Below are 12,683 nucleotides of genomic sequence, written 5' to 3'. Positions count from 1 at the left end.
GAATATATCGAACAACGTAAATCAAAAGATTCTCAACAAGATGGCCGCCATGACGTCATACTACATGTAAAAAATTTCAGTTTCACTTATATATTAAATCTTTCAATTATTTGACTATAAACATTAAATTTGTGGTGCCAGTTGTCAAAAAGCCATTGTACTAATTAAATATGCCACTTATCAGTTGATAACAGGCAGCAAAACGTGGTTCTCTAACGTAATTTCATAAGCACATTTAAAATGTTCATTTCTGAAGACTTTATAACGACTATACGTTAGAAAGTGCGTAGTTTAATAATACTCACGAATGTACGCAAACGAAACTCGAGAACAAACGAAATACGTAGAATTTTTTCAAAACATTCCATGAGTGAAGCCTGCTCGTGACATACGACGCGATACAACCGATACGGTGGTGGCGAGAATCGAGAATCGAGACTTGTTGATATTCGATGTTGCTTCCTTATGTGACCGCTAGGCGTCACGCTGGTGAAGAAGCTTGGCGGTTTCGAAGTAGACGCGCACAATTCTCGTCGTGAATTTGTTGACGGTCGTGCGTGTAATGTCGCAGACGAGTTTAATTCTGTTTCCGAATCGTGTTCAGTTGTTATTTAACGTTCGGTGTTGTGGCGTGCTGGTCATGAAACGACGCAGGAGAGGCTGAGAGGAGGAGAATTGAGGGGGCGTTGCCGTAGAGGTTCTATACCGCCAATTTTCGGCCAACAAACGGTAAGATTATTACTTTTTTACTGCGAGAATATATATTTCATAAGGTTATTTTGTTTTGTTTATTAATCCTACGACTGGTACCACAAATTTAATGTGTATAGTCAAATAATTAAAAGATTTAATATGTGAGTGAAACTGAAATTTTTTACATGTAGTATGACGTCATGGCGGCCATCTTGTTGAGAATCTTTTGATTTACGTTGTTCGATATATTCGTATTAAATATTTGCAATGATAGACAATAGATTATGGATAATAATGAATAAGATTTGATCAGCGTGACAGTCAACGTGTTAAATAATATTCTAAGCTGAATTAGTGTTATATTAATTACATAAGATAGTATATTAATCCTACGTAGTGATTCGACGAACTTTTCACTCAATCATTTTTAACCTGTTTACTACTATGTCTGTACAATATTTGTAAGCTGTTTTCTAGTGTCAATTTTAATGGTAGCTCTAAATATGAATTAGGGAAATCATTTCGAATAATTATACGACTGGTCATGTTGTTAGTGTAACGAGAATAGGTATCGCGAAAGCAAGAAATGTTCGTGAGCTTCGTGATCGCAAACGCTAATTTTTTTGGCTTCTTCCTGGTCATAATGTTACGCCATGCCCTAGTAACCCGGACTTGTATCCAACGATAGCTGATTGGCGAGTCTTCGCCATCGATTGCGCTCACCAACGAAGACTCGTGTTTATGTGAACTTAGCTATTTGAAATCTCATTTCATTTTCCTATTTCCTGATTGAAAATTTCCCTTCGAATCAAAGGGGGAAGGGGGGACTGGCAATAGCTTATTCGGTTTCTTTGATTTAGGGATTTTTTTTTAAACTGGGAGTAAATTTTAAATTGAAATTTTCATAAGTAGATTGAGGTATTTGAGAAAATCTATAAAATTTATACGATTGGAAATTAATTTGTACGAGCAGATGATTCTTTTCCGGAGATAAGAAAATTCAATATTTTACTCCAAAAGGAAACACAAACGATCCCTTCAAATAATGTAAGGTAATAAAGAGGGAACTAGACGTCGACTGCTTCGTTTACTTATAGAACACGTTCAAAGTTTACACAACTGGCTTTAAAACACCGTGGCAGTCTATTAAAGCTTGTTAAATTTGTTTTCTTTGCACTCGTAGATGATGTAAAGCTTCTTTGCCTACACTATTTCTGTTCATTCGTGTTTGAAACGAAAGGGGTCTCTTAAACAGATAATTAAAATATTGAAACACGAGTTCCTTCTGATTATTTTAATGTAAGCTTAGTTTAAAGTACGTTTAATTATTATCTTCCAAATCGGTTTTATCAAACATTTTTTTATTCCCGTCTACGATACGATTACCAGCTATAAATCTCCCACAATTCGTTTCTGTTTTTTGCTCGTCACCAGTTTCACCCCGGCTGAAACAGCCCTGTTTTCCCTTTTTTGCCCTTTTTTCCTTACCCTTCCAACAAGTACAAAGCGGCCCTATTAAGCCATAACCCGTCGGCGACGGTTTTACGTCTGCTTTGCAATTCCGGGAAGAAAGAATACGGACACCCTCGAAAATACAGCCGGCAGTTTCGGGAAATTGCGAACGGCTCGGGGACACTTTCGGTCGATAGTTTGTCGTGAATTTATCGAAATTGTTCTAAGCTCGAAACACCTCTCACAATCAGTCTTGTCTTCTTCGGTAATTTCGTTTTTTTATTTATTCTTTCTTGATACGGTGTTCGAACACGACGAGTAAATCTACTTAGTTTCTCGGTCGCAATGACCTGGCAAGCCCTATAGAATATCTGTATTAAAATTCTACGGTTTCTACGAATTTCGAACGTGTAACAGGAAGAAAATCAGAAAGGCGTGGATGAAATTGCACGCGATCCGTTAAGCGGATCACGCATCGGAGGAATAGTAACGTTAAGGTTTGAAAATACTGTGAATGGACTCGTTTGTTATGCTCTTTTGAATTGTATATTTCAATGAAGACGGTGGGCTGAAACCGGAGAAGAAATATCCGTTAAAAATCTCGCGAGAGAGAACCGGCTGTGATTTTCGAGCTGCCTCGTTAAAATTGCTTTCGTTACGCTCGCAAACGAAACATAAGCGGTTGCAATTTTCGTTGGTTAATGCGCTTTTCATTCGCAGAAAAACACTTATTTTAAAGAATTGGGAGAAGGCTGATTCAGAAGGTATAGAATACGTGTGCTAATTTTCAGAAAGCATTTAGTGTATGAATTTTATTCAAAGTCAAAGGCGTATCAAAATTTGAGGAATGAAATAAAAGAGATAGAAGATCATTTAGAAAACCAAGGAACTTTTAATCCAATTTTATATAATGCTGTTCCTACTATAAATACTTTGAAGGTATTTGAAAGGGGTGCATATTTTTCCCATTTTTTCCACCTTAACGATTTAATTCAAATTCCAGTCTTCCGATTTGCATTATGTTTACGACGACGTGGGAGGTTTATGCTGCATTTCCTTTATGGTTAAGGGCGAAGGTTAAATCAATGCATTATATCACGCCCTGCTGTATTCAATAGGGACGAAGGGTCGTGTTCGATCCGAAAGTGAGAAATTTATACGCTCGTAAAGAGGCAATGAAAGGATCTGGTTCTATCGTTCCCTTTGCTTTACCAATGAAAAAGCATCAGGAATTCGCGTTTGCGGATCCGTGACACCAGTCAACTTCTCTTTTACTGTTCTCCATTGGATTTTGCTTACCTGTGCTGACGGAGGCACCTCGTTTTGTAACTTGACTTAGCTTGAGGAAACATTTGTCATTCCGTGACTTTTCCACTCAGAAAAAAAACCCAGGGAGACTTGTACTAGGGGAAAAATTGATTCTTTTTCGTTAGACAGAAAATCGATTCCCTAAGATTAACTCGTTCCGTTAAAATAAAATACCGTTGCTTGAAAAATTACAAACTTTGATAAATTTATACTTGTTACAAAATTTTGTGCTGTTTAAATTTAATTTATCGAACGATAACGTAGTTTAGTACAAATTTCAATGGGTTATAAATCCACACATTTGCATTCGACGCGTAAGTAATTGCCAATGAAGAAATAGGCCATCATGAAAATTTACGGGCATGGTTAACGTATTGAAAATTACAGTACTTTTGTTTGAATTATATTCGATACTCCGTACTCGATACGATACGCAAATGTAGCGAAAAGTTATAATGACCAAGTCTCTCGTATGGCTATGAGGGAATTACCAAAGAGCACAGATCGAACTGTTTCCCTAATTTATGGACTCTGCAAACCGTACAGATATCGGCTTATCCAAGGCGGCACGAAATTGTACGGCAAATTATTCAAGTACCAAGGATCAAATTGCATTGTGCAAACGCAGAATCGTTATCATATCCGCTTCAATATTCGCTGATTCCTTTGGAATATTTCTCATTATCGCTGTGAACGCTGCCCTTTGGCTTTTGTGTCATTATGACCTAGTGTTTCGAAATGAGCGTGGACTGTTGGTTTAAGTCCGATTATATTGTAAATTAATCATCGAAAATCGTTCACGTGCTTGTATTTCTATTTATGTAAGGGAAGGGGAACAAAAGTTTCGAGTGCAAAGAGGTATCTTTGTAATCGGTGATATAAATGGGAAATATGAACGACCACTGTAAAAAGAACAAAAATTGCTGTTACGAAAGTTCGTTGCTGGATTAATCCCGAGATTAACTTCAGCCAGGAATACCGGCGCCGTTACGTGCCAAAGAGAAGGCGATATAGGGGATTGAACGTCCAAACTAATCTCGTTCGAAATTAAGCGGCTTATCTTTCCTTGATGTAGTGGCCGTTTCCAACCACTTAGTAGTTCTTTCGTGAGAAAGTTGCTGTGTCGTCAACAGTATCGAAAAATTTGCACCCTAGTCTCAGTATATTACTTTATAACTATTTTATTTGACAAAACAATACATTACAAAAAGAAAATTCTCAGGTTTCAGAGAAATAATTACAATTATAGTATTCGGTCAACTAATTGTTTTCTATGAAAGCTGTGTTCCATTACAGTCAATTTGATTGCTTCGATTCGAATGATTTCCTCTACTTAATTCACTCGATCTACGGTGGTTGGGCAACATCTAACTTGATTGCGAACAGCCTAACAATGAAAGCATAGTTCCAAAACGTAAACGTATCCCAAGGGTGCACCTATTGTTAATTGCACAATCGATGTCCACTTATTAGTCGAACAGGGTATTTCTAAGGCTGTTTGGGTGGTTATGGAAAGCCGTTGACATATTGCATTAACACGAAATTCATCGATGATGCACGCGTTGATAGTTTCGATACGATATTGCAGCAAAACAGATATCCAAACAGAGGTAAATATTAATGGTTCGGAAAGGAGAATTATCGTTGCGACGCGCGACGACGAGGAATCTCCTGTTCTGTTATCACGTTGTGATTAGTGTTGGGTGCGTGCAGTGTATCCCATTATTTGAAAATAATTTAATTGTAGTAGATTTGCAAATATTGATACTATCCCAAGGGTACATTAACAATATTTTTTCTGTTCTATTTGTACAAGGTCCCATTGTTTTTTTATTTCAATTTCATTTCAATTAAAATGAATGTATTCACGCTTGAAGCAATTCAATAGCATATTTCATTTTCGTTGTTGCTTTTGTTTACACATTTATCATTTCACTTTATGCTACGCTCTCTTTATTGCATTCGTGTTTTTTTAGCTTCAAATGGCTTTATTATTATATTTCAATATTTTCACTGATTCGATGAACACGTTTCATTGAATAAACTAATTTCCGTCAATTTATACGCGAACGAATGATAAATGGATCTTCTCGGCAAAAGATATAAAAAGTAAGATGATAACGTGCGACAGGTTCATCAACAAACTATTTCCCACAAGTTGCCACCTCCTCGGTGACAACTATCAGGAATAACGAATGCTAATAACCATCATCTGTCACTGTCATTCTCATGGTTCAGCACAACGAATGGAGATGTCTGATAGTATCGTTTCATAGGTTGAATGGATGTGAGAATAATACTAGCCGGTTTTGACGCGACCCATATCGCTCATAGGTCCATTCTGCATACGTTGGTCTTCTCCTCGAACTTTTGCCGTTGATAGGCGCTGATCGATGACCCGATCAATAGTCATTATCTACCTTAAACTCTAATAGCTGAAAGTTTTTATTAGAACCGGGAGCTTTAACAATGGGTGCACAGAGGGAGAGATCGGTGACTTTGATTTTTAAACGAATATCCCACTTTTTATTTCACAGTTCGAAGAAGTTGAAAATGAGTTTTTAATTAGCGCCTATTTTAATCTATGAATCGTTCCTCGTCGGGATAAATTCTTGGGGGAAATTTTTACATCCACGTTCGGACTGTAAAATAAGGGATTGTTATGAGAAAAACCCTTCGCTGACTTTATTTCTCTCGAAGTTGGCAGTTTGAAGTGAAAGTATGTCGCGAAATAACTGTCGACTTGGCTCACTACTCGAACGTGATGATATTAAAAAGCTGAAGCGTATTCTGGACGCGACGCGAACGTCTCCGAGTCTTTTCACCTCTTCCATTTCTTATCCTTTCATCTTTCTTAAATCAACTGTTTCTCGCCTCACGTTGTTCCGTCTATCTCGAAAAATTCTGGCGAAATGTCATTGTCATGCTTCACGGGCTTTCCTTTTTCCACCTGCTCTTTACGCCGTGCGTTTATGTACAAATGGAAGGAACGTGAGAACGAGTACAGTGTGCTTCAAAGCTTTTCTCCTTCGTTCCTTTCTGTTGTTTCATCGCGAAATAACTCCTCGAGTACATCCTTCATTGTCTCTTCCTTTCTTCAAAAAAAGTATAGGAACATTATTCATTCAATTAAAATATCAAATGTTGAATAGAATTTCACGAAGTGACAAATTAACCCTTTGATTAGAACGTTGAAATCATGCACTTATATTTGAAAAAATTTTAGCTGTTATTTTTGCTATATTTCATTATTTTTATTATTTGGCTTTTATGCTCAATCGAAGTTCCTATTTAGAAATATCTTTTGAAACAGGCGGTATAACTTCCTGTAGAGCCTCGGTTGTATTTTCCGGATGGGTTGATGTAGTACGAGCATAGAAGAGCTCTAGCAGCAGCTAACATTGAACCATATTCGCGTCCTGTGCCGTCGACGACGGCGACAAATATTTCGAGACGGTTTTTGCGAAGTACATCATCATTTCACCGGCCATCCTCTGCTTCATTCGTACATATGTATATACATACATTTTTCAAAAACCGTACATTGCTTTATTTGCACTCTCGACATCGGGTACATTCGTTCTTGGCAACAGTCGGTGGGTCCTACTTTCTGGATAAATTGCTTGATTGAGCAGAACGACTTCCTGCCGACCTATTTTCATTTCATTCTTCCACTGACTGTCAATTAAATGCAGAAAATTATAGATATTAAGAATATTATATTGAACTGCAATTATCTGAATGAAACTCGAATGTGCCAATACTTTTTAGCGTTCACTTCGAAATGGTTAACAGTAATTTCTCTCTACATATCGCGTTTGTATAATTTATTTCCCGAAACATGAACGAACAGACGTTTCATCGAAAATTGGGAATAATTATGGCGAAGGGTGGACGTTCCGGATTCAAGCTTCGTAAATCACTGTCGTCAATACATTGATCTTTGTCATCGATTCTCGTAGCAGGCACAATGGTAACCCGCTGCGTGGACAGGAAATTTGGACGGAAATGTCCGTTTCTGAGGCGAGAGCCTGTTTATCGGTAGGACAAAGCGACTGAATCTATTCGAATACCTATGCACGTTTTCGCTATTAACCTGACCTCGTCGATCAGTCGTCTGTCAACCAGAAATTTCATCCGTATCTCTCGTTGGTTGTTTGGCAAATTCCTGCGCCGTCTGTACGAACAATACCCTCCAAGCTTTCTCGCTGCGTGTTTACAAGGGAAGTTTACCGAGGAGAAGTTCGAAAGCATCGAGTTCAGCAGTTGGCGTGTACTTGTCAATGATTAAAGCATTGCCCCCACGTTGCTTCCAGTGTGATTTATCTTCAATTCCTGTCTTGGGCCATTTCTCATTGCGCCAGAATCTTTGACATTTCTAAACGTTGGCTTCATCCCTTACGTTCCAAAAATATCATCGTTCTTTTTATTGCTTTTCCTGATTATTCCATATTTTATATTAAAGAATTGTCTGCTACGAGAAGGGATTTATTTAAATTTAAACGATTCCTGTAGTCAATAATTTTCTGAATACACTGGGAATTTAACACGGTGTAGATGATAAAACCAGTACCAGTAGATCTTCCCGGTAGATGCCTAAAGAAAGGTTTATCGAAGCAGGAAGTAACGGTGAATTTGAATCTGGCTTATGGAGATTTCCTCAATTATGGATAACATCGACGAAGATTCCCGGAGTAAGGAAAGGCGAGCCGTAATATACAATTTTACCTCCTTCGGTTGGCCGATTTATTTTAAGGTCGTGGGGGAGCCGAAAATGGTTTATTTGCGTTACAGCCGAGACCCCGGCTCCGTTGAAAGCTTAACTCGTAGCGATCATATATCATCTTCGTGATAGCAAAGCTTTCCTCCCTTTTCCATCCCCTCCTACTCGTCGTAACTTTCCTTCTTTTTTGTTTTATAACAGAAAAAAGAAAACTTTATGAGCCAGGATATTAGATACGGTCGACCCTTCTCTCGTTTTCGCGCTAGCTTTTCCTTTCACGGGATAGCAGCGATTAGGGCCTTCCGTTTATAATCCACGAAACTCTCAGCCCGTGATACCAGATATAATTTAGCGGGCGTCAAATGCTGCAAACTGCTGTCGTATTCCCATGTAAGGCGAGGAGCATCTAACAGGCACTACCGGTTCCTCTATTACGAGTCTCTGTTACGGAATCCTAATGTTTCTGCGTTCGTGTTTCCAGAGATGAATTTCCTCAGTTGGTATATAGATGTTACTCTAACCCTAGGGCATAATTATCTATGCTCGTACACACGGTATTTCATCGGAGATACTATCTTAAATAATTTATATGATTGAAATCTCTACATCTCCAAAAATCCGTGGAATTAATTTTGCAACAGAGTCCTAATTTTTGTGTAAAAGGAAAAAAAATATTTTTTAGAAAAAAGAACAAATGATTATCACGGTTGAAAAAAATATAATGTCCTTTGCGTTAGACTGAAAATGGCTGTTGAAAATTGGCCGGGCTTTGTGGCAGGCGTTAATGGTAGAAAAAGAAGAGAAATTACGATACGACTCGCATTTTCGAGAGCTTTCGCGTTCGAGTAGCGCGTTTATTTTGCAATAGTCGTAGATAAATATTCACGGCACGGTTTATCCTCGCGTCCCTGTCGGTTATAACGGAAGCTACGTATGCGCGTTACACGATAGATAATGGAGCAGACCGAGTATAACCACCTACGCTACGTGCGATACGATTTATATGAATCATAAATAGGCACGTCATGCCCGTTCACTATAATTTCCCCATTTCCCGGGGCTGCCTCTCTTTTTACCAATGCAGTGGGAAAAGGCAGAGAGCGAGAAATTCGTATTTTACGCTGCTTTCAGCTTTAGCTGCGACGATCATTAAGCGGTAAGTGGGAAAAATGGCCGGGAACAGATAGAAGCATTCGTAAATCCTTTGGTTAACTACGTCCCGTGCTACGATTTTGAAATAATATTTGTACCATAGCGCAATAGTGTCTTTTAAATAGAGCTTTGCTTTAATTAGCGGGTCTACGATAAAAGCGCGTGCAAATTATTCAGATAAGTCGGGTAGGTGGTTAGCTGGTGTAGAATATTAAAATTCGTAAAAATGGAATATTAGATTGCGAGGGCGAGTTATTTACTTTGCCAATGTAAACTAGGAGTTCGTTAACCTCTTAATGAATTATTCAGCGAAAAAATTCGTGAAAGGTTTTCTACTTTCATACCCAGTGTAAATAGTCGATGATGTTATTGACATCCTTTCGTTCAAAAATCCGTCTTTCTTGAACATTACGAAAATTCTTTCTCTTGTTTTCCTCGTAGCTACCCGGAAGCAGGACGGAAAGTTTCAATATCGAAACTGCGGGGCTGTTCGATCTTTCATTTACGCTTCAGTGTCGTGAGACGTATAAACGAGCATGCGAATAAATAAACGAGCACAGATAGAAATTCCATCAGATAGTATTGAAGATCGGATAAAGTGGAAAAGTTCTTGTAATCTGAAAATTGAACGAAATTGAATCCGGTTTAATACCTGCTCGATTGATTTGAATATTCATTAGAGCAAAATCTACTTGTTCGAGGTTTAATCATATTCATACTGATTCCTTTGTTTTAATTATGTTCTTTGTATTCTGAAATATCTAACATTTAATCAATTCTTTGATTGGAAATTAATTAATTTGATGTGAAATTGCTTTCCTTTATTCACTTAGAAAAATAACGAAATCAGAATCAGTTTCAAAAATACGTGGTCCCAATTTGACAAAAATATTTCTCGCTAATTAAAAATTTCTGAACAGAAAACATCGTGTGAACAAGGATGCTAGTTATCCGGAAGCAGCTGTTAGTCTCCCAGTATTTCTCAGCTGGCTCTCGAACAGTCGAAAACTTTTTAATAAAGGGCCAAATTGACGATAACACTCTTCAGAAAGAAATATCTGAAGAACGATTCTTTTTCTTCGCAACCTACATTCCCCCTCTTCTTATTCTTCAATTTATTTTTCTACAAACTTGCTTGACATTGTTGAAACTTTTTTTTCTTACGTTTTACTTTCATGAATCTTTCAATAAATTTTATAATCTAATTTCGAGAGTGTTTGAAACTAGCTAATTTTGGTCATCGATTCAATTTCGTTAAATAGATGAATTATTATTCAGTATGTAATGGAACCGAAATGGTGTTATTCTCGGGGCTGTTCTCGAGAAGATCAACACTGTCAGGGAAATATATAACGCGTCGAAGATAGAATGGGAAATTGTACAGGGAAAAGAACGAACATTGGTGGAAAAAGAAAAGGAGAATATACAGTTCCGTGTCGAGTATACAATGGCTGTAAATATGTATCTGTTTCGTACGGGTCTGGCTTCGTAAACCATGACGCTGACAAATACAACGCTATGGGCTAGCTTGTACATCGATGTTACAACGAAAGCAGCTTATGGGGTGGCTGTGCTCGTAAAATCCGACGCCTTTGCCCCTGCAAAGTCCGGAAATAGAAGCTCAGGTGATCTTCAATTTACAGAGGGAAGTTGGGGTGCCCGTTTCCGATTTATCAGCCAATATTCCGTTCGGTTATAACGATAGCTTTATCAAAACGATTGGAATACTAACGTTGAAAGTGTATACATTTCCGTATAAATCTGACTATTTACGAGCCTTAAATGTTCATCGTGTTATCGTACTTAAAATACGATGAAGGATTAGGAGGAACCATAATCTCGTTTGCTATTATCGTTGTAATTCTGTGATAATACCTTCTCGTGTGCTAAATCTGATAACTAGGAAACTATGGTTTCATTGAAATACTAATCTGTTAATTAAACTAATAAAATTACGGAGTCTGGCTTCTTCAGACGAATTAATAGGAATTTAATTCTTTTTAAACACGCTATCATCTTCTGATGTCAAATTATCTTGATGGTAGAATCAATATACAGACGATAAACGTTGAAAGGTTCCCACGTTAATTTGCCCGGTATCGATTATAGTCAACCCCAAGGGAAGATTGAGATTTATGGGGGTGCAGAGTGTCAGGAATTCCCTAAAGGGAGATAACCAGAGGTCAGTTCATCTGTCATTCAACGAGTAATCGATGTAACTGTTCTTCGTCAATCCCTTATCCTCTAAGATACTTCTCAGGCACCTTTATTTGAAAATTTTCTATCTCTATATTTCTTCCTTATTACTTTTCATATATTCAGGATTCATATATTGAAAGAAGAATTTTTAAAAGAACAGTGTTAAATTTAAAAAATGAAAATGATATGAAGTACAAAATCACATTAAAATTGTGGCTCTCTCCGTGGTCCGCAATCCGAGAATTATCGAAAAGCGTGATAGTCGGGCGTTTAATTGCCAATTTAATAGCTTATTCAGCTCTCGAAATTTCATTTAATACCGATTCTTTTTCGAAAGGTCGACACACCTATAGTTTTTTTTCGGCTTTACCAGACACGTGCAAATTCACGTGCGAGATCGAGTGCAACACGAAACAAATATTCATGGTATTTCCCCTTTGTCACGGCTCTCTTTGCTTCTATGAACGTATAAAAAACGGTTTAACAATGCTGTGAATCCTTTAAGCTTTAGTCAAATGCCTTTCCGATATGCGCTTGGCAGCAGGCGCAAGTCCATTTCTATGACCAGAGGGTGATACAGGATAGCAAAAACATTTGACGCTTTTTTCGTACATTTTCCTGGCTTTACTCGGGTAGGGTTCCTGACTTGACAGAGATATATTGCGATACTGCTATTAGACTTCTTTTCATTATTATTATGGAAATAAATTGTATTGTGTGTCGGGGAAAAAATTGAAGTCTTATGATATTCACGTGAAATGAAATTGACTTTGATTATTAATCATTTTTTATTAATTACCTTTTTTGGAAAAATGAAAAATTATTAAAATCTAATGAAAATTAATTAAAAAATATTATAAGAATTCTCTATACGTAGACACAATTTATTTGTAAATATTCCAATGCCTGTAGTAGTTCAATTTCTACCTCGCCTGTCTGACTATGCGTTTATCTACTCCACTGCATGGCTTTATTTCAAGACACTGCGAATACCACCGACATTGTTCCGCATACACACATGCGCCCATACAAAACGCAGTATTGTAGTGAACAACATACTCTCTGATAATAATTTATGTCGAAATGCACAATCGTTGTCGGATGTAGTTTCGAAAGATTTACTTCCCCGAAACTCGCTTCGATGCTTTTCGTTCCT

The 12,683-nt window shown here is 37.6% G+C and overlaps 2 protein-coding genes across 11 annotated transcripts in view; one reads left to right on the top strand and one right to left on the bottom strand.

The window, feature by feature from the left end:
- The window catches only part of LOC114872611 (glutamate receptor ionotropic, kainate 2-like), a 78,038-nt gene extending 77,629 nt beyond the window's left edge, over positions 1–409 (bottom strand). Inside the window, exon 1 of one of the 2 annotated variants that reach the window (XM_029179975.2) lies at positions 306–409. The gene's annotated coding sequence lies outside the window, so the exon portion shown is untranslated. The remainder of the gene's footprint in view (positions 1–305) is intronic. The other variant, XM_029179977.2, reaches the window with a different exon arrangement.
- LOC114872610 (glutamate receptor ionotropic, kainate 2) overlaps positions 1–12,683 on the top strand; it is a 169,457-nt gene that overhangs the window by 17,857 nt on the left and 138,917 nt on the right. For 4 of the 9 annotated variants that reach the window (XR_003788800.2, XR_003788799.2, XM_029179968.2 and 1 more), the window contains exon 1: positions 500–729. The exons of 1 other annotated variant lie outside the window; for it this stretch is intronic. The gene's annotated coding sequence lies outside the window, so the exon portion shown is untranslated. Of the gene's footprint in view, positions 1–498; positions 730–12,683 lie in introns of those variants that run through there. 4 more of the 9 variants (XM_046288467.1, XM_029179967.2, XM_046288466.1 and 1 more) reach the window with 2 other exon arrangements.

This window comes from Osmia bicornis, chromosome 13 (genome assembly GCF_907164935.1).
Source record: "Osmia bicornis bicornis chromosome 13, iOsmBic2.1, whole genome shotgun sequence".
NCBI classification, from domain to species: domain Eukaryota; kingdom Metazoa; phylum Arthropoda; class Insecta; order Hymenoptera; family Megachilidae; genus Osmia; species Osmia bicornis.
The sequence above is the reverse complement of the archived record's forward strand: the minus strand, read 5'-3'. Positions and strand labels throughout refer to the sequence as shown.